Source organism: Phocoena phocoena, chromosome 18 (genome assembly GCF_963924675.1).
Source record: "Phocoena phocoena chromosome 18, mPhoPho1.1, whole genome shotgun sequence".
NCBI lineage: Eukaryota > Metazoa > Chordata > Mammalia > Artiodactyla > Phocoenidae > Phocoena > Phocoena phocoena.
Window position 1 is genome coordinate 11,629,632 of NC_089236.1, and position 22,364 is coordinate 11,651,995.

The 22,364-nt window shown below is 45.1% G+C and overlaps 1 pseudogene; it reads left to right on the forward strand.

Moving 5' to 3' along the window:
- Positions 1–7,666: 7,666 nt before the first annotated feature.
- LOC136137500 (small ribosomal subunit protein uS2-like) lies at positions 7,667–19,047 on the forward strand (annotated as a pseudogene).
- The last annotated feature ends 3,317 nt before the right edge of the window (positions 19,048–22,364 follow it).

Sequence of the window (22,364 nt, forward strand, 5' to 3'; positions counted from 1 at the left end):
ACTCGCTGCAGCTGACTTGTCCATTTCATACGGTTCAACCAATAGATATGGTTGAAACGATACCGGTGGAAAAAAAAAATTATTGGACGTAAATATTTTTAAATACTGCTAAATGCATGTAAGCTTGTTTCAACCTTTTCTCCAGGGTCTCTGAAACTCCAGGGACCTGGCTGTGTGGGAGACACCCCCTTGCTCCTTCTCTTTCTCCCTGCCCAGTCCTTCCCGTTACAGGCTCTGATTCCCTTTGGCTTCTTAGTTCTCTAGTCAAATTGTTTTCCTTGAAGTTGCCGCAGCCCAGACTTAGTTTACCTCAGTTCTTCTTTGACAGAACTTTTCTCAAGTCTCTCCTGGAGGCCAGCGTGAGCCTCCTCCATCCTCAATAAAAGGACTTACAGGTCCTAAAAACTGGATCTTCAGACCCTTTAGTTCGATCTCATTAGCATGGTGAAGAAACTCCCCATCTTAGTCCTCCCTGTGGTAATGCATTTAAAGCCCACATTTCATTTTTTTTGGTCTTTTTGTCTTATTTTTTCACTTTTAAATTTTATATTAATTTTTATTGGAGTATAGCTTCTTTGCAATGTTATGTTAGTTTCTGCTGTACAACGAAGTGAATCAGTTATACGTATACATATATCCATTCTTTTTAGATCTCCTTCCCATTTAGGTCACCACAGATCATTGAGTAGAGTTCCCTGTGCTAAACAGTAGGTTCTCATTAGTTATCTATTTATTGACATATATACACATTTCATTTTAACTCTTTCCCCTAGAGTAAACCCCTCAATTCTCTGAGGTTGAATTGGGGGCTGAGCATTGCTATTGTTCTAGATACAAAACTTGGCCTTTTAATTTTCCTTTCCAATATTAGATTTTTTTAAAATCTACAAAAAAAAATAAGGAGACTATAACATCCCTGGGCAAAATTTCTCTTTGCAAGTTCACAACAAATCTTTGTAACTCTTTCCATTTGTATAATTTTCTCTCCCCAGTCTCCCCCTCATCTCCCAGTGCCCAGTCCTCCCACAACTCCCCACAGCCTTCAGGATGTCCGCACTGCTATTGGTCCCATCCCCTTCCCCACACATTGTATTCCAGAAACACTCAGCCACATGTAGTTGCCAGAAATAGTAAACTCCAGACCTTGATTTTCATGCTTCCCTGCTTCTCAAATACATTCTTTCTCTCATTGAACCAAGGACACCACAGACACATATGCTTAAAAAAACTTTTTGATAATTTTTAACTCTTCATTTTGTAATAATTTCACACATAAAAAAGTTGGGAAAATGGTACAAAGAAGTCCCCAAATGTTAACATCTTCCATAAACTCTGCAATTATCAAAATCAGAAAAATAACACTGATTCCATGTTATTATCTAATCTACATACCTACTTCAGATTTCAGTGATTATCCCACTGATGTCATTTTTGGGTTAATTTCCAATCTACTATTGTACCTTGCATTTAGTTGTTATGTCAATTTACTGTCAATTCCATGTTATTATCTAATCTACAGGCCTACTTCAGATTTCAATAATTGTCCCACTGATGTCATTTCTGGGTTACAGTTTCCAATCTACTATTATGCGTTGCATTTAGTTGTTATGTCAGTTTACTGTGGACCACTTTTTTCTGGCTTCCTTTATCTTTCATGGCCTTCGCACTTTTGAAGAGCACTGGCAAATTGTTTTATGTAGTCATTCTCAATTTAGGTATGTCTGATGTTACTTCATCAAGTTAGTTATGCATTTTTGGCAAGACTGCCACAGAATTACTCCAGTACCAAAACCAGCCAAAGATATCACAAGTTGGAAAAAAAAACAACACAGACTAATATTACTTATGAATAAAGATGCAAAAATCCTAACAAAGTATTAGTAAACCAAATCCAGAAACATATATAATTATACACCGTGACTAAGTGGGATTTATTCTAAGAATGCAAGGTTGGCTCAACATATAAAAATCAATTTATGTAATAAACCATAGAATAAAGAACAGAAAACACATAATCATTTTGACAGACATAAACAAAACATTTGACAAAATCCAACACTCTTTCATCATAAAAATAATATACAAAAACCAGCTGCATTTCTATACACCAGCGGTGGACAATCTGCAAATGAAATTAAGAAAACAATTTCACTTATGATAGCGTACTTCGGTATACATTTAATGAGATGGTACAATACATATACACTGAAAACTGCAAAACATTGTTGAAAAAATTAAAGAATATTTAAATAAATGGAAGGACATGTTTATGGATTAGAAGGCTTGACATCATTAAGATGGTAACATTCTCTAAACTGATGTACAGTTTCAATGCAATATCTACTGAATCCCTCATGGTTTATTTTTTTTTAAGACTTTATTTTTTAGAGAAGCTTTAGATTCACAGCAAAATTGAGGTGAAGGTACAGAAATTTTCTATATATTCTCTGCCCTTCCCACCCCCCATATATAGCCTCTTACATTGTCAACATTCCTCACCAGAGCAGTACCTTTGTTATAACTGATGACCCTACATTGACGCATCATAATCACTCAGTCTGCAGTTTACATTATAATGCAGGCTTGGTGTTGTACATTCTGTGGGTTCGGACAAATGTATAATGACATGTATCCACCATTATAATATCATACAGAGTATTTCCACTGCCCTAAAAATCCTCTGTGCTCTACCTATTCATGCCTTCCCACCCCTACTCCTCCAACCCCTGGCAATCACTGATCTTTTTACTGTCTGCATAGTTTTGCCTTTTCCATAATGTCATATAGTATGAAGCCTTTTCAGATTGGCTTCTTTCACTTAGTAATACACATTTAAGGTCCCTCCGAGCCTTTTTATTGCTTGACAGCTCATTTCTTTTTAACACTGAATGATATTGCATTGTCTGAATATATGACAGCTTATTTATTCATTCATCTGCTGAAGGATACTTTGGTTCTTCCAGGTTTTGGCCATTCTTAATAACGTTGCTATAAACATCCTTATGCAGGTTTTTGTGTAGATACAGGTTTTCAACTCCTGTGGGTACATATCAAGGAGTACAGTTGCTGGATCATATGGTAAGAGTATGTATAGTTTTGTAAGAAACTGACTGTCCTCCAAAGTGGCTGTACCAATTTGCATTCACACCAGCAATGAATGAGAGTTCCTGTTGCTCCACCTCCTTGCCAGCATTTGGTGTTGTCAGTGTTCTGGATTATGGTCATTCTAACAGATGCATAGTAGTATCTCATTGTTTTAATTTGCATTTTCCTGATGACAGTAAGAAGTGAAGCATCTTTTCCTATGCTTTTTTGCCATCTGTATACCTTCTTTGGGGAGGTGTCTGTTTAGGTCTGTGGCTCATTTTTCAATTGGGTTATTTGCTCTTTTATTGTTGAGTTTTAAGAGTTCTTCAGATATTTTGGATAAAAGTCCTTTATTAGATGTGTCTTTTGCAAATATTTTCTCCCAGTCTGTGCTTATCTTCTCATTCTCTTGACATTTGTTTTTAGCAAATCAGAAGTGTTTAATATTTTTTTTTAGATGTTGCAGGTAGTTTATTTATTTATTTATTTTGGCTGTGTTGGGTCTTCGTTTCTGTGCGAGGGCTTTCTCTAGTTGTGGCGAGCAGGGGCCACTCTTCATCGCGGTGTGCGGGCCTCTCACTATCGTGGCCTCTCTTGTTGCGGAGCACAGGCTCCAGACGCGCAGGCTCAGTAGTTGTGGCTCACGGGCCTAGTTGCTCTGCGGCATGTGGGATCCTCCCAGACCAGGGCTCAAACCCGTGTCCCCTGCATTAGCAGGCAGATTCTCAACCACTGTGCCACCAGGGAGGCCCAGAAATGTTTAATTTTATTGAAGTCTAGCTTATCAGTTATTTCATGGATCATGCCTTTGGTGTTGTATCTAGAAAGTCATTAAAATATTCAGGGTTATGTAGTTTTTTTCCAATATTATCTTCTAGGACCTGCTAGCTACTTTGCTGAAAGTGACAAGCTAATCCTAAAATTCATATGAAAGTTCAAGCTACCCAGAACAGTCAAAAACACCTTGAAAAATAAGAAAAACATTTTAGGACTCATGCTTCCCAACTTTAAAACTCACTACAAAGATAAAGTAACCAAGACTGAGTAATCAAGATCAATGGAATATAATCATCCAGATATAAACCCATACACTTATAGTCAATTAATTTTCAACAAAGGTGCTGAGACAGTTCAAATGGGATAAAGAATGAAGTTGGACCCCTACCTTGTACAGTGAAGAAAATCATGGACCTAAATGTAAAAGCAACTGAAACTATAAAACATTTAAAAGAAAATACAGAAGTAAATCTTCATGACCTTGAATTAGGCAATGGTTTCTTAGATAGGACATCAAAAGCACAAGTGGCAATAATAAATAAATAACTTAGCAATACTCAAAATTTTTGTGCTGCAAATGATACAATCAAGAGAATAAAAAGACAGCCCACAGAATGGGAGACAGTATTTATAAATTGTATATCTGACAAGGAACTTGTATTCAGAAAATAAAAATAACCCTTACAACTCAAAAATAAAAAGACAAGTAAGCCAATTAAATAAGTGACAGAGGATTTTTAAAAATAAATTTATTCATTTATTTATTTATTTGGGGGCTTCTTTGCTGTGTGCGGGCTTTCTCTAGTTGTGATGAGCGGGGGCTACTCGTTGTTGTGGTGTGCAGGCTTCTCATTGCAGTGGCTTCTCTTGTGTAGCACGGGCTCTAGGCACGTGGGTTTCAGTAGTTGTGGCACATGGTCTCAGTAGTTGTGGCTTGAGGACTTAGTTGCTCCATGGCATGTGGGATCTTCCCAGAACAGGGCTCGAACCCATGTCCCCTGCATTGGCAAGTGGATTCTTAACCACCACGCCAGCAGGGAAGTCCCGAGAGAGGATTTTAATAGACCTTTCTCTAAAGAAAATATACAAATGGCTAATAAACTCATAAAAAGGTGCTTAACGTCATTAGTCAGTGTCACTAACACCCATTAGGATGGCTAAAATAAAATATAAAAGACAGTAACAAGTGTTGACAAGGGTGTGGAGAAATCAAAACCCTCATTCATTGCTGATGGAATGTGAAATGGTGCATCTGCTTTAGAAAAATATTAAAGATAAAGTTATAAATACCATATGACCCAGCGATTCCACTCGTAGGGGTGTGTGTGTATGTGTGTGTTATCTATATCTATATCCATAATCTCTTCAATATTGATTAGAACATATGTCTACATAAAAATAAGTATGTGAATATGCAGAGATGCATTATTCGTAATAGCCAATAATTCACTTGCATGTGTGAATTATACCTCAATAAAGCTGTTAAAAATTTTAAAATTAAAAGTAATGCCACAGAAGAGATGTACCTTTTGAGGGCATCATATCCTCAGGAGATACATAGTGGTAATATGTCCCATCATTGGTAGTACTAACTTCGATCACTTGGATAAAATGATGTCTGCTGGGTTTCTTAACTGTAAAGTTATTATTTTGTCATTTGTAATTAAAGTGCCTTGTGGGGAGATACACGGAGAATACGTAAATATCCTGTATCTCATCAAATTTCATCCATAAATTTTAGCATTCATTGCTGATTCCTGCCTGGAACAGCTGTTACTTTGGGGTTCCGCTGAATGATGATTTCCTCTTTCCATCATTCCATCTACCTTTAGTAGTTGGAATTCTACCATAAGGAAGAGCTGTCCTTTCCACCTATTTATTTTTTTATCCATTATTTCTTTATGTCAGCATGAACTCCCGGATTCTTAATTCTATGGATTATAATGCGCATACACACACACGCTTTTTTTTTACTCACTGGCTCATCAGATATTTAAGGAGCACCTACCACATACATGCCAGACACTTTCTAGGCTCTTGGACCTCAGTGTTGAACAAGACATCTTAGCCGGGAGAGTTTCCACTCTGCTTTGAGAAGCACCCTTACTCCCCGAGTCTGTAAGCGCATTATCCATGGTGCGTCTCCCTTGTCTGCATCCGTTGAGCACCCTTGAGCTTGTCCACACAGGCAGTTATCTCGTTTCCAGGTCTCTCTGCCCCTGGCAGGGAGGACCGTGAAAGCACCAGCCCGTGCTGAGCACAGTACCAGCCGTGGAAGACGTTCAGCTCTGGTTTGTGGCTGGATGAACAAGTGAGGGAAGGAATGAAGGAATGAGCGAACACTACGATGAATGTTCAGATGCAAGTCATAGGATAAAAATATTGCTTAAGAAGCTCAAAGTGTCATCTTGTTTGCCCTCATGTGGTGGCCAGCTATCTGGTGTATTCGTTTTCTGTCCAGATGGGATACAGAAGGAGAAAGAGGGAGGAATCAGATATACTCCTGAGGTTTCTGGTTCTGAGCCGTCGGTAGAAGGTGTTGCACATACTGAACCAGGGGACCTGTCTGGAGAAGATCTGTGGGTTAAAGCTGTGCTGGTTTGAGGAACCGCCCCCCATCTGGGATGCTCAGGAGGCGAGTCTAGGAAGCAGCTAGGTGTCTGGGCTGGAGCTCCCAGGAGAGGGCTGGCTGGATGACACTTTGGGAGTCATGGGCCTGCTTGGAAAGGATTAAGCCCTGGGAGAAGAGCATGAGCAGGAAGAGGAGGGAAGAAGATGGAGCTGACCCTTGACGTTGCTGAGGGTCAGTCACTCGTGGAGGAGCCTGAGAGAGAGCAGCCTGAGAAAGAGTCTCAAGGGAGAACAGTCAGCAGAACCAAGAACTGGAGCGACACCAGTAACGTGGAGATGAAAATGGGCCAGGATTTAGACATCGCTGGGAAGTGGTGGCAGCAGGAGTTGTGTTTCTGAGACTTGAATTGTAGTTGGAGGACGTGAAAGTGGACGCTCGAAGTGTCACTTATTCTCTTTGGGAATGTGAATGCCAACAAGACAGAGGCCTGGTGGCACTTCTTGGAAGTTTAGGGTCCATTGATCATTTATTTTAAAGCCATAGAGGGTCTTGTTGAATATGCTTGTACATCAGAAAAGACAGAGCCAGCAGAAAGGAAGTGATTTGGTGAGACAGGAAATCATTAGCAGGAGACTAAAGGCGTGGAGGAGAGAGGATTGGAGTCCAGATGGAAGGTGGAATCTCACACAGGGAGGGCCCTATCTTCCTCCAAGACCAGAGGGAAGAGGCGAGGATGGCCGAGGTGTGGGTGAGCTTGAGGGAGCCTGGCAGGAGGCTGAGGTGTCCTCTTTGAGGGCCTCCACATTTCCTCTGTAGCAGCAGGCGAGGTTGCCTGGGAGGTGGAGGTGTGGCGGGCAGCAGGGATTGGATAGGTTCTTGCAGGAGTGAGGGGGAGCATCTCAGGAGGAAGAGGTCTGCTGAGGGGCTTTGAGAGAGCAGCCAACCATGGGGGCTCTGACTTTGCCATGAGATCTGGCGGGCTTTCCTCCCACAGCCCCCAGCAGGCCCGGGAGAGGGGAGGAGGCAGGTGGATGGGTGAAAGAAAGAGGGGTGTGGAGGCTGAGGTGAGACCGTGGCTGAAGTGATGAGCTGTGGTCTAGGGAGGGACCCAGGCCACAGGCTGAGGGAACAGGCCCCGGGGAGGAAGGGAGGGAGAGAATGGAAAATCAGGGCTTGTGGCCAGCGAGTGGGAGGAGGGAGTGTGGGGTGTCTTTGAGGAGCAGCTTGGTGATGACAAGACCTGGGTGTGGCCGGGGGCGTGAGTGGTGGACCCAGCAGGGGTGTAGGAAGCGAAGCAGGGTATTCCAGGACGCCAGAGGAGGAGGCGCCCCCTCGGAGACCTTAGCCAAAGCTAAGCCAAAATCATGTCCAGTGTGTCAGAGGACAGGTCCTGCCCAGAGCGTGGGAGCCAGTGAGCAGCAAGGAAGTGAGTGGGTGGTGGGGCTGACACAGGAGGAGGGAGGGGAACGGAGCAGAAGGGGGACAGGGTGAAGGCACTGGGATGGAGACAGGCTGGTGCTGGCAGAGGGGTGGGGGCCACACTTCCAGAGAGAAGCAGTACCCGGCATAGCCCACTGTGGTTTTCAGCCTTGCTTCCGGATTGGACCGTGAGCTCGGCACGCACCTCTGTTAGAGGGAGAGGACACTGCTGGAGCCCAAACTCCGTACAAAGCTTTAAGCCTTACAATTTTTAACTAGCGTAAAGCAAAGTCCTCGTGCACAATTTATTCCCATGATACGACTGATTAGGGTGTTGTGCTGAAACAAAATCATTGTTTCTGTCACAAATATAGTCCAGTCTGCTGCAGTGCCGTCTCTTTTCACTCTGGCTCTTGCCCTTTGTCCTCATGAGGATTCGAATTCTCCTGCCACTAGTCGCTGTTTGATCTAGGGGAACCCTTTGTGCAGTTCCAAAGGCACCTGATTTCCACTTGATGGACGTGAAATTTACATATCTCAGCTCCCAGCTGAGCCTCCCAGGCATGGATTTTCTCCTGCAGAAGAGCCCAGCCTTGCCCAAAGTCATGCCTCCTTCCAAGGTCAGCCCACAGCCAGTGACTTGTCAGTTTGGGAGAATAAAGCCCCAGCCACCTCTCCTACATGTGGGGCAATTCTGAAGGATCATCCCAGCTCCAGAGCTCCCTGGAGGGTTGGCTGAAGTCTTTGTTGTGACTGCCTCGCAGCTGAACTTTTTTCTCTGTTCTCTGCCCAGTTCTGCTGGCTTCACTCCCCCACAGTGTTGATCCTGAGAACCCCACCCGCACCCCCACCCCCCGCAAACTTCCTTCTCCATCTCAGTTTGCTTCTTAGTACAGTAGTCAGATTTAGCAAATAAAACTGTAGGATGCCCAGGTAAATTTGAATTTCAGGTAAACAATGCATAATTTTTTAGTATGTCTCCAGTATTGCATGGGGCATACTTATGCTAAAAAACGGTTCATTGTTTCTATGAAATTTTCAAATTTACCCAGGCATCCTATATTTTATCTGGCAATGCTGCTTCTTTGGAAGCCCAACCTGGATTACAAAATGAAGTTCATGGCCGTCATAGGTTGTGGAAGAGGAGCCCAGTGGTTTCCATGCTATGGAGGAGCACAGAGGTTATTGGAGGCACAAGAGCCAGGGGCATTTCAAGGTCAGTGGGACACCCCATCTGGAGAATGGGTGGGGAGCAGGTATTGCTGATGAGGCTGAATGATTCTCAGAGATGGAGGTGAAACTGAACAGTTCTCCAGGAAGAACCCCTGCACTGCCTACCTGGAGGTAACCACCTTAGGTGAGGCCGCCCGCAGCTCAAACAGGACCAGACTGAGCTACATGAGGCCAGGGGCACATCCCCATGACAATCACCAGGAGAGACTCTGCCTCCCTCCTGCTCTGATGGGGGAGGGGAGCCAGCTCTCACTGGAGAGGAGGAGTTTCAGAGCCAGATCATATGCCCTCCTCCACTTAAAGCAGTGATAGCCCCAGTTCAAAAATGAAGACATTTTAAATGATAAAGACTGAATCTTAAATGCCAATGTTAAACTATTTTAGTAACTGAGAATGATGGACACTTATGCAATCTGGTCCAAATGGTGTGAGGAAGGGACCTGGCCCTTAGTGAGAAAGGAGGATTCAACATGGACCTTATCAAGGGGGAGTTACTAGAAAGAATAAGACCATTTCATGCTTATATCCATTGAGTTATACCTCTAATAAATCAGATAATTATTATTATCACACCAAAGGGCTTTTAAGCCTGAGAAACAAAGCCTCCTAATATTCTGAGCAAAGATGTCTGTTATTAACTCTTACCGGAGAAAGAGGAGGAAGGGTTGTAGTTTGGAAGAGACCCCCAGCCCTACTCCTTATCCAGCCCACCCCATTCTCCTGGCTTTTGGCCTCTTCCCATTGCACTCACTCTGGGGAGGCTGTTTGTTCCCAGAAATACATTCAGGTCTTCCTAAAGAGCTGCACTCAATCCCACTACTTCTTCGAGCTCTTCTTCCTTCTCCTGTGACTCCACAACTCTGCAAGTCATGGTGGTGTGGTGCAGCCAGTGGGGCCCTCTTGGGGGACATTGATGACTTGGTTGGTTCATGCCCTTGTTTACTGGTCTGGATCCTCATTGACCTCTTGACAGCACCTGAAGCAGCTGTCTGAGGACTTTTCCTTCAGAGTCCCTCCTCTTCTGGAATATAAAGGATCTCCTACCTCTGAATATTCCCTACTTCTGTTGGTAACCCCACTTCTTTCTGCCTTGGGGAAGGTACTCAGTTCCCAGAAGTTCCATTCTCAGTGTCTCAACATCCTTGTCAACACTTGTTATTGTCTGTCTTTTTTCTTTTAGCCACCCTAGTGTATATGAAATAGTATCTCGTGGTTTTGATTTGCATTTTCTAATGACTAATGATGTTGGTCATCTTTTTACATGTTTATTGGTATTTGCATATCTTCTTTAGAGAAATGTCTATTAGAGTTATTTGTCCAGTTTTTCACTAGGTTACATGTCTATTTTTGAGTTGTAAGAATTATATAAATATTCTGGATACAAATTTCTTATCAGATATATGATTTGTAAATATGTGGCCTTTTGTGACTGGCTTCTTTCACTTAGCTTTTGAATGATTTTGAGATTCATCCATGTTGTTTTGTGAATAGTAGTTCTTCCTTTTTATTGCTGAGTAATACTGCATATACAGAGGTACCTGGTCCATATATCTGTCTCTACCTGATGGACAATTGGGTTGTTTCTAGTTCTTAGCTACTGTGAAAAAAGCTGCTACAAATATTAGCATAGAAATCCTTCTATGGCTATATGTTCTTATTTCTCTTGGGTCAGTACTTACCTTTGGAATTTTGAACCTCTGGCTGGCTATGAGCCTAGCTAAAAACCAGGAATTCTAGTATAAAGAGAGAAAAGAATAGACACATGGGACAGCTAGCAGACTCTGCAATAATAACCCAAACACAAAACCCTGTCTTTTGTTGTACCAGTCAGGGTACATCAGAAGCAGGCTGGACCTACAGGCACAGGTGGAAGTTGTCCAGGTCCAGGGGAGTTTTGAGTCTTCTTTTAGGGCCTTCCGACTGATTAGGTTAGTTAGGCTAACCCAGGACAATCCTGAAAACCACAGGATTCATATCTACATCTCGGATATCCCATAGGACTGAGCATCGTGCCTGCCGCTTAGAAGGCATTCATAGGCACAGCTGAAATCCTAAGGACCAGAGTTGGACACACGGGGGATATGAACTCTACTGTTTGTCCAATCACTGCCTTTGGCTGGAGCTGGCTGAGACCCAAGAGAAGGGCAGGTCTGTCAGGCCCTGTGACTCCCACAGAGATCCTGGCTCCTGCACATTGGGATTGGCTTCTCAGCATGTTAGTACCTTTCCAGTTTTCTGAAACAGTTGTTATTTTCCAAGACATATTACATATCTGCACAGCAGCACTGCTGCTTGTTCACACAGTTTCCTCTGAAAGTCTCTGGCAAACACCATCTGGCTTCAGGGAGGGGACTGATCATGGGTCTTGTGTTGCTCCATGGCCTCCTCCTCCAGGGGCTTTAACCTCTCCATAGGGACCCCAAGGAGAATGCCCTCCATGTATGTGGGTCCCATTCAGCCAAAACAGCATGTTGGTGCTGTTAGTCTGTGTGTGGCATCATCCCATTGATAAATCTAGGCCAGCAGAAATGGTGCTTAGCTGCCTCTCTCGTGGATTCATCAAAGTTTCATGATCCTTTTCATCAGAACAGTTCCAGCAGGAAGTGGAGCTGTCGCTGTGTAGTCATCCCCGTCTCATCCCCTACAAGATTGTAAACTCCCTGGCAGGAGAAGTAATGTCTGATTCCTGTCTGTATATGTCCTGGGTACCTGATTCTAAAGGGCGTTAGGCAAATGTTTGCTGATGATTAATGAATGAAGGAGGGAAGGCATGAAGGAGATCAGGAGGGGCTGGTCTCCATTTCCTCTTATGCAAGGTCAGTAACTGAGCGGAATTAGAAGCTATAAAGGGCTATCCCAATGCAAGGCAGGGCTGGTAGTTGCACACTCAGCCCCTGTCCTTTTCTTTCGTTGAGCTCATTAGAGTTTGTACTCACATGTAACACACACCTTTCATTCTGCCTGCCTCTCCTAGACTGTAAGCTCCATAAGAACAGGGACTGGGCCTGTTTCTCTTACCTGGCACTCAACAGGTACTCCATGAATATGAGTTAAATGAATAAACGTATTTGAGGTGAAGAGGGGGAAGAGTTCACTGCAAGGGGACACAGGAAGCTTTTGGGGGGAGAAGGAGTGGAAACTTGATTGTGGTGATTACACTGTATATATTTGTCATCCAGCTGTATACTAGAGAGGATAAATTTTATTGTATGTAAATTATACCTCCATAAACCTGATTTTTTTAAAAGCAACATTTTCCTTTTATTGCAGTGTAATAAAACGTTTTTCCTATTCATTTTTTTAAAAATTCAAACGATAGCATCATTCTTAAAATACACGTAATTAAAAAATAACAATAGGAAAACCCAACTTGAAATGTGGGTACTAAACACATCCCACTGGGCGAGCTAAGCAAAGCTGCTGCTTCTACACCAGCTAGAATAGCTCCTCTGTCCAAGGGGCAGGGGTGGCTTGGGAAAGCATCTAATCCAGGGGTGTGTTTCTGCGGCTTGATGTTAATCAGATTCTGAATGACTGCACTGACCTTTGTTCTCCTTCTGGTGGAGCTGCCAACGCTCAGGGAAAACGTGTTTACGTTTAGCCAGTGCTGCAGGGTGCACGGTAGACGGTAGACGGTACTCACCCCAGGATTCAGGCGCGCCTGAGAAAACCGGAGGGAAGGATATAGGATTGACGCAAGAATGGCGGGTCAGTGTCAGGAGCTGAGCAACTGGACAGAAAGCGTGATGTCCCGGTTGAGCCCCGGACTCCCCTCTCAGGGACTGGTGTCATGGCCCCAGGCCTTAGAGGCAGCAACACAAATAAATAGAAGAGCTGTTTCATTAAAATCTCCATAAGACGTGGTGAGCTCTGGGTGCAGTCTTCTGTGACCCCTGGAACAGACGAGGCCACGTGTTAAAGACAAGATTGCCCCTGAGGCCAGTTTCTGGAACAGGGCAGCTGAGGGTCAACCAGGGCAGCCACCAGCTGCAGGGTGATGTCAGGCCTCAGCAGCATCAGCAGCTTTGCAGGTTCAGAGACTCGATTTGGGGTGGGAGAACTGGGGCAGCAGGAAGCTGGTGCAAACTGAGGTAGGAAGTCTGCTGGAGCCCCAGGGGCCTGATGATTAGTGAGGTGGGGAGGGGGGAGGACAGGCAGGCTGGGGTTCCTGCAAAGCGGGTAGATCCTGAGTTAAAGAAAAATTGCTCTCTCACTATTATAATTACTCCCTGTATCCCTCCCCGAGTCCTCCAGCTGGCATGTGGCTGGGGATAGCACAGCCCATGGACACGACTTCTAAGTAGCTGGATTCTGTGCTAACATGGTTGTGCAGTCACTTTCCTTCTCTTCAGAAATTCCCACCTGCATTATCTATAAATCTCCTTAAAGGTTCTGCCTCTGCGTGCATTTCCCAGGAGCTCTGGTGCATAGCAACTGAATTAGCATCCAGGCCTGCTTAATTAATAAAACGAGCCTGTGTACATTTGCAATCCTTCCATGCAATTATGGCATTGCTCCCATTCCTACGTGGAATTCAGCCTGTTAGCATGAAAAAACCACGGTGCATCAGATGATTATTTTGTCCTTAAAAACATTTTTTAAAATTCATCTTGTTTTGTCTGAGACCTTTTGGTCATTTTTGTTGTTGTTGCTGTTCTGAATTGTGCTTGCTCTGGTTGGTAGCTGAGAAGTCCCTGGCTTGGCACAAAACAAAACCTAATATATGTTGAAATAGTTGTGACCTCAGGTCTGTTGTGTGATCTCTCTCCCTGAGCCTTAATTTTGCCATATTTAAATGAAGATAATAATACCACTTCTGTAGGATCGAGGTGAGGATTAGATACACTACATGTAAAACATGTAATATATTATAGCTATAAAGGAGATTTAGCATTTTATACCTCATACAAATGCTGGGAAGGAATAAAGACCTGTCTTTTAATCCTAGATATGGCACTAAATTGTTGACTGTCAAGAAGATCCTTTAACCTCTCTCTCTTTTCGTAGAGAAACTAAATCTGGTGCCCACAGGATTTTTGCAAACATTAAATAAGATGATATAGACAAAGGCATGTTAAAAAGTAGGAATGGTTATTCCATTTCTGTAGCTTTGGAATCATTGTGCTTCCTTCAGAGTTAACCAAACTTTCCTTGCCCTGAGAACTAATCCCTCCTTGGCTATAGAATCAATGCGTATTTCTATAAGAGCTCACCTGTACAGTCCATAGATGAGTATAGCCTATCTATGTACGTTTCAAGTATGGCTCATCTATGTACATTTCAAGTATAGCTCATATGTACACTCATCTCAACTCAGCCTGAGTTCAGTGGGAGCGTTCCCAAGCCCAGTTGGGGGCCTCATGTCACTTCTGAGAAAAAGAAACATGCCCGTGTCCATAAATAAACATTGTTGTCCTTTCTTTTTCTTTCTTTCTTTTTTTTTTTCTTTCCCTAGGAATTGCTGCACAAGTTCCCTCTTCTGCACCTCAGTCTATTGGGAACTGTGCATATTTATTTATTTATTTTGCTCCTCCATGCTCAATGGAGGCGGTCCCCTCTCCCTAACTTTTGGAACTGTCACTCTTTGTAGATCATTCTTATTAAGCATTAACTTGGTGAATGGATGAGCGTCACTTGGGAACAGCTCTGGAATATTGCAAAACATAAAGCAGTCAGTGCAAACATCTGCAAAATTTGGCAATTACTATTGGTTTCAATGAGCTCAGGGCCAAGTTCTTGACAGGCCTTGAGGTCCTCAGAGAATGCTGCCTGGGGAAGATTTATTTGGGGGAAAGGGCGAGAAATGTCACTTTGCCCTTCAGGTAGGAGGTAGACTCCGTCAGCATTTGCAAGCATGAGTCATCATCTGATCTTAACCCTCATGGTATTGTCTAAACTGCCCTCATCCTCATTCCAAGTCCTTGTTGTGGCTTTGAAAGAAGCTTAAAGCCCAGGGCCAGGGGCTTCCCTGGTGGCGCAATGGTTAAGAATCCGCCTGCCAATGCAGGGGACACGGGTTCGAGCTCTGGTCTGGGAAGATCCCACATGCCGCGGAGCAACTAAGCCCGTGCGCCACAACTACTGAGCCTGCGCTCTAGAGCCCACAAACCACAACAACTGAAGCCCGTGCGCCTAGAGCCCATGCTCTGCAACAAGAGAAGCCAACACAATGAGAAGCCCACGCACTGCAATGAAGAGTAGCCCCCGCTCACCGCAACTAGAGAAAGCCTGCAGGCAGCAATGAAGACTCAGTGAAGCCAAAAATAAATAAATAAATTTATCAAAAAACCCCCCAAAACCCAGGGCCATTCCTTGAGGGTTGGGGGAGCAGGCAGCTCTCCAGGCTGGGCCCTAGGTCTCTGGGTTCCCCTGACTGCACTGTCCTCCTACCACCTCTGGGACCAGCGGCCTGGTGAGGCTTACATCCCACTCTCCATCCCTCTGGAGAGCTCTAGGCTCCAGCTTTCGCACCTCCTTTGAGACCCCCAAGCCTTCTCATGGAGGCCCTGGCTGGTAACAAGCGTCTGTCTCCCCAGCTGGCAGCTCTGGTGGGCTGGGGGCGTGCCTACGGCCCCCACCGACACACAGTGAGATTTCAGCAGGTGAGATGGTGTGGTCCCTTCCTGAGTCTCCAGCAGCGTGCTCGGATTACTTACTTATTTTCAGAGCGTGGCTTTTGCTCTTCATGTTTTGCATACTCATTAGGCAGGAAGAGAGATCAGGCCCCTTTCTTAGCAACTGATTCTTACTAATTCCAGGAATCGGGACCCAAAGTGATGCTATTTGGGGTCTATGAAAGGGATGCTGTATTTAGATCTTCTTTCCCTGGTCTTATAAAGGTCAAGTTTCAGGGTTCTAAAATCATTTTCCTCTCACATTTGGACCTTGAGATGTTGAATCCCTGTTTGAGATCTTTGATAAAACATTGTCACAAGTTTCAGAGTATTCACTTAAAAGCTGAGCACAGTTCTCTGTAGCTTATAAAATCCAGTGTGCATAGAATGGCTAGGATTTGGCCATCGTGGCAGAACCACGTTAGGACTTTCGTGGGTCCCAGGCACTTTTGCTTTCCTGGGCTCCTACCTCTATAAAAATAAGTAAATACATAATATTATTTATGCCTTTGTTGGTATAAGACAACTATAATCCAAGCTGGGTTCATTATTATTACTTTTTTGTTTGTTTTTCTGATTTTAAAAGAAAAGTAAGAATAGTTTCAGGGCCCTGGAATGTATCATGGGTCCCAGGCACTCTTCCTGCCATGCTCAGTGCAGAAGTCAGCCCTGTACCAAGCCTAACAGAGGCTCCCCATGGGTCTTGGTGGCTTTGCAACCTTGTCTGGAACCCAGAAGATTCTCACTCCCTGCACTGTGGCACGGAGCTGGGTTTGCTTGTTTCTCTATTCCTCTCTCCCTCCTCCCCACAGATGGATCAGAACTATCCCAAGGCAAGAGATCACGTCTTCTTTATCTTTGAATCCCACTCTCACGCCTACCTTCTTTAGATATTCAAAAACATTTTATGGAATTAAATTGAAGTTCTAAGGTAAAATTTCACGGCTGCATGGTGAAGATGGGGGGTTAGGCAGTCAGCCAGTTAATGACACAAGAGGCCACATGTGCACCGTGCTTTGAGATGTTCCAAGAGAAAAGGGATGGCACCTGTTCCCCCAACTGTTCACAACAGAATAGAGGGGACACATAAGGAACAAAACGGTCACGTGGTCAAGCCGTGTGGCACCCTCGTTAGGAGCATGGACTCAGAGCCCTTCAGCCCGACCTTGACCCCTAGCCTTCCTGCCTATCAGCTCTGAGGCCCTGGAGAAGTTCTTGAAACTTTGTAAGGTTTTCTCACTTTTGATTAGGAGTAATAATAATAACTGCAACCTCATTCAAAGAGATAATGCATGTGAAGATATTAGGGCATCACGGCCTGGGACATAAAGAGTGTTAGATATGTTAGTTCTTCTTACTAGTGGTGGTCTTGACCCATTTTGGTGTTGAAATATCACCTGTCTCTTACTGGCTGCAGCCACAGCCCCAGACATTTCTGCCAATCAACTCAAACAGTGCATGTTCAAAACTGAGCTCCTTTTCTTACGTTGAAACACATGTTCTGTGTCCTTTTCTCCTGTACTGGAAGCTCCTTGAGGGCAGGCCCGTCTATGCCTTTCATCTTTGGTGTCCTGGAGCCTAGTAAATCCCCTTCACGGGAGGTGTGAAATGGTTACCCAGTGATGTTCCCAAGTGGCGGCAGCCTAGAAGGTATGTGGAGATTGAACCAGAGATGTGTGGCTGAGTTGGGGCTCATGGGGGATCAGCTGAGCACAGATTTCTATGGTTTTTCCAACAAGCTACATCATATCCACCTCTTTGCTGCCTCAGAGAAGGGCTGAGATTTCGCGTTAGAGAGAGAGGCATGGGGTTGGGGGAGCAGAAGTCAATCTGGAAGCAAACTTTTTGCAGAGCATATAATGGAGCCACACTGAGGCAGCAGATGAAAACGGAAGGTGAAAGACTGTGCTTAAAGTGAACTTGGAACTTCATTTAGGGATAAAAACTTCAATGTGGTTGAATAACATTTTTGAGATATTAACTGATTTTAAAAATCTCTCTCCTGGTAATTCTACTCCTTCCCTTGTCTCCCCACATTCTGCATGGCCTGGGGTGGGGGTGGGTGGATGACACAACTGCAAAAATGTAGATGGCACCTTGCCTTGCTACCCAGAGAGGAAGCCATGCAGCATTGTGCTGGGTTCCCATGGTAACTTAAGGGAAACTTTCACCAGGTCAGGAGCCCTTGATGTCCTGCAAATGAAGGAGAAAGATGTCCTCAAATTTCTCACAGCAGGAATGCACTAAAGTGGCACCCACCTTAACTTCTTAGTATGTATGTATGTATGTATTTAGTTTTGGCTGCGTTGGATCTTTGTTGTTGCGCACGGGCTTTCTCTAATTGTGGCAAGCGAGGGCTACTCTTCGTTGTGGTGTGCGGGCTTCCCACTGCGGTGGCTTCTCTTGTTGCGGAGCACAGGCTCTAGGCGCATGGGCTTCAATAGTTGTGGCACGCAGGCTCAGTAGTTGTGGCGCACGGGCTTAGCAGCTCCAAGGCATGTGGGATCTTCCTGGGACACCAGGGATTGAACCCATGTCCCCTGCATTGGCAGGCGGATCCTTAACCACTGTGCCACCAGGGAAGTCCCCCACCTTGACTTCTAAATGGAACGGTACATCTACAAAAGAAGTGATGGCTTCTACATCATAAATCTGAAGAGAACCTGGGAGTAGCTTCTGCTGGCAGCTTGTGCCATTGTTGCCATTGCAAACCTGGCAGTTGTCAGTGTCACATCTTCCAGGAAGACCGACTAGCGAGTGAGCTGTGCTGGGATCTGATCTGATCTGGGCAGCTGTCCGGGAGCCAAGACTTCTGCTGGTTCCTGATCCTAGGCTGCCCACCAGCCTCTCCCAGAGGCTCTTACGTTAACCAGCCCCATCGCCCCACATAACACAGCCTCACCTTTGTGCCATGTGGACATTGCCATCCGTGCAACAAGGGAGCGCCTCGGCACGTCTGATGTGGTGGATACTGGCTGGGGAAGTTAAGCACCATCCCACGTCAACACCCATGGAGGTGATGCCTGATCTCTACTTCTGCAGAGCTCCTAAAGAGACCAGGCAGGCAGGGCAGGTCACTGCTGGAAGGGCTGTGGCCGAGGAGGAGCGTCAGGGTGAATGGACTACTCCAGCTCCCCACCTTACTGCTACTCGATCCGAGGTTGCAGGCAGATGCGCAGGCGAGGTGCCCTCTGTGCCTGCTCAGTGGTTCACTAGCGAGGCCTAGAGCGCTCAGCCGGCCGCTGAAGATGGGTCTGCACTCCCGCTGCTCAGGCCACCGAATGGGGAGGAACCACCATGGTTCCTCTGTTCTTCCCCAGACTCTTAAACAAAAAATGGAAATAAGGTTGATGAAAATAAACACTTTCTTTTAAAAAAAAAATTGTAGAAGGCAGAAGGAAGAGCTACCTCCTTCACGGTTTCCCAAAGCCTAAACCCATTAAGGATATCTTTTGCGCCTCCAAAGCTAACCTGAAGGTACAAGGAATTCCTTTAAGGAAAAAACCTCAAGGGTGGAAAGTGTATTCCCCCGCTAGTGTCTTTAAAAAATGCTCCACAGGACTTGGAGTGGAGTCCCAGGGTGGCTGCCCTGACCATTTTCCTGGACAGAGTCAGTCCTAGAAGCTGAGACCCTGGAGAGGGTTTGCAGGCCAGGCTGGGGCCCATGGGAGCAGCAAAGGGAACTCACTGCTATGTCTCTGCTTGGCAAAGGCAGCCTTGAACCTGAGATGCTATGTGGACAGGCTCAGTAGACACCACAGATGGGACCTTCATTGACAGATGACTCAAGGACCAAATCCCCTCCAATCTCCCTCAACATTAGTCAAATTCATGGAGCTTTAATACCACCCTGGGGAAAATGGGGAGAGGAAACCCAGAATAAATGGAAAATATGTTTCTGACCATCAGGTCGAAATTAAAATAGAAATCAAGTTATAGAAAAAATTTAAAATTGTATATTTCTTAGACCACCATGTTCACAGATGAGACTCAGTCTGGTGACAGTAGCTGGGACCCATGTCAAAGATGCCAGCCCAACAGAGACAGTCCCCCAGGACGGCAAATGGCCTGGACCTAGAGAGGATGAATAGGAGAGTCGAGCAAGGGCAGGAGGAAAAACATCTCTGCTGGAGACAGAGTCATTTTGATCACACTGGCTGAGGCTCCTTTGTGAGGAGGGGTGAGGACATGGAAAAACGGTAGTGAGTAGTGTACTATCTTCTCTTTCCAAAGTGTGGGTCAGTTGTTTCAAGCAAATCTTCTTGGCAGCTTAATAAAAATCTGAGTTAAAGAAGTCTTCCAAGGATGCTTGTCTCTCACAGTGAGGACCAGGTGGATTCTGTTCGACTGTCGGTGTCAAGATCTTGGTGTCCAACGTGGGTACCACCAGGGGAGAAGCCTCCCTGTGTGGTCAGGAATGCCTCCCCAGCCTGGTTTTTTGTGACTCGTTTTGTTGCCTGGCATGTAGTAGGTGCTCGGTCAGTGTTGAATGACTGAATGAAGGTCTGACCTTCTCTGGAGCCTGCCTGCTCGTGGTCGCTCCAGGGAATAGAATTGCCCCTCTGCAGCCAGGCCCTCAGGCACCAGAGCTGCTAGTGATGTTTCTGGCCCATAGATACCTGGGGACTGTCCAGGTGGCTCATCCTCCAGGACTGAGTCAGACAGTGCCTTGTTTTGAAAGCCTTTCATCCCCAGCTCTTGCCCAAACATCCTGTTTTATAGGCCCATTGACTTTCTTCCCTTACTAGTCTGTAATCACTAAACCATGACAAATATATCCCCAGCACAATGCCTGGCAAATGTTTGCAGAATTAAATGATAATGTGCTAAGATCACGCCAGATGAGCCCAGCCAATGAAGGCCAGGCAATGCTTCCCAGACCTAGCTCAGCATCAAGTGGCAGTAAATTCATCATCTCTGATCTGTGCTACTTTTCACAAGGTGCTTTACACGGCTAATAACCTCCATTTCTGAAGTCCTTGAATTTCTAGTAGGAAACCTCTATGTCAAGCGAGCCAACCTGGCTGGTGTTCCCATATGCTCAGGCCAGAGCAGCAGGCTCTACCATGCACTATGGTGCCCTAAGTGGAAAGGAAAAGAGAGGGGAGGGGAGGAGTTTCTGATTATCTTCAAGGGATGCCTGAAGCTAAGAGAAAAACCATGGGGCTCAGCAGACAAACTGCAGCAGAGCAGATGCTACAGGCCTAGTTAGCTGCCTCTTCAACTCCCTGGGGGCCTGTGACAGGGATCTTTCTGGTCCCTGGGCCAGTCCCTGGGGAATGAGATGATGCGCAGGTGCCCCCTGGTGGTCGTCCTACAAACTGCAAGGCTCCAAAAGCAGGATGGTCTCCAGCAGAGAATGGCGTGTCTACCCAGAGGAGCGGCATCACCTGTTAGAGAAAGAAAAGAATCAATCGGGACAGGGGAGCCAGAGTGCCTTAATTAAGTGCCTGACATAGTGGGATGTCTTCTCAGTAAGTCTATGCCCAGTTAGTCTATGTGGATTGATTTTGTGATTACATCTTGAAGTCCAGCCACTAGGAGCCTTGATAAAATCTTTACATCTACATTAATCAGGGAATCCAGGTAAGCAGCACGGAACACTTGCCAGATGCGTCCAGCAGATGAAGGCCTCCACTGAGGAGCTCAGTGTTCCCAGGATCAGCATTAATTGTCAGGTTCAGTAGCCAAAAAGGACTGAACAGTGAGATTAGGGGTGGGGAGTCAGATGGGGCTAGCATGGACATGCCTAGAGAACTTGCAGAGAAACCATCAAAGCCAGGGGCTGGAGAAGAGCCACGACCTCCATTCCTGAGCTCTGAGCAACAGGAAGAACCCCCAAATGCAGGAGTGTAGAGATGGGGTCCAGAACAGGCTACTGCCAGTTGGCCCTAAAAGAGCATCAGGACTTTCCCAAAGAAGCAGGAATTATTTCACAGAATAGGACCTATCCTAACGGGGAAACCCAAGGCTCTTTTCATTTGCATACACAGATGAATCATTCTGTTAAGTAATAAATCTTTTTACAGTTCCTGCACCAGGAAGTGAAGTGTTAATGTGATGCATTTAACCAAAGGGATTTTAGAAAGCAAGGCATTGCATAGTTCTTAGGTAGACAAGACATGTGGGCAGATTTTTCTTACCATGAAACAAATGGGTTGCAAATAATGATTTCATACCTCGAGCCCTGTTCAAGAATTTGGAGGACCAAACTCTAAACCTAGAGTCCAAATGATCATGTAGTTTGAACTGTTTCATCATAAAATTAGAGCTTGTATGTCCACAGTTTTTTTGCTTATGCCTGTAAAAGTTACCAAAGGAGTTGTTTACATAGTGTAGCTAAGAGTTTGCTACACAAGGGTGGAAAAGCACACCCTTGTTAACCAAATCAAAATTTTTGAAACATGAGCTAAATGTGCTTTATGTATTATAATGGTCACACACCCATTTAATGGATGATTACAATGAGGCTTTTAGGCTCTTGCTAGATGGTTCATGAAATGGGGAAAGAACACAGGGAACCTGGCTTTCCTCCATCCGTTCACATGGAGGATGCACGTTTCACCATGTGGGTGCCTTACACAGTGCCCTTGAAGTCAGGGCGGCAGCAAATGTACTTTCTTCTGGCTTCTTGGAAAAGACAGGCCTCGAGAAGTGATTTC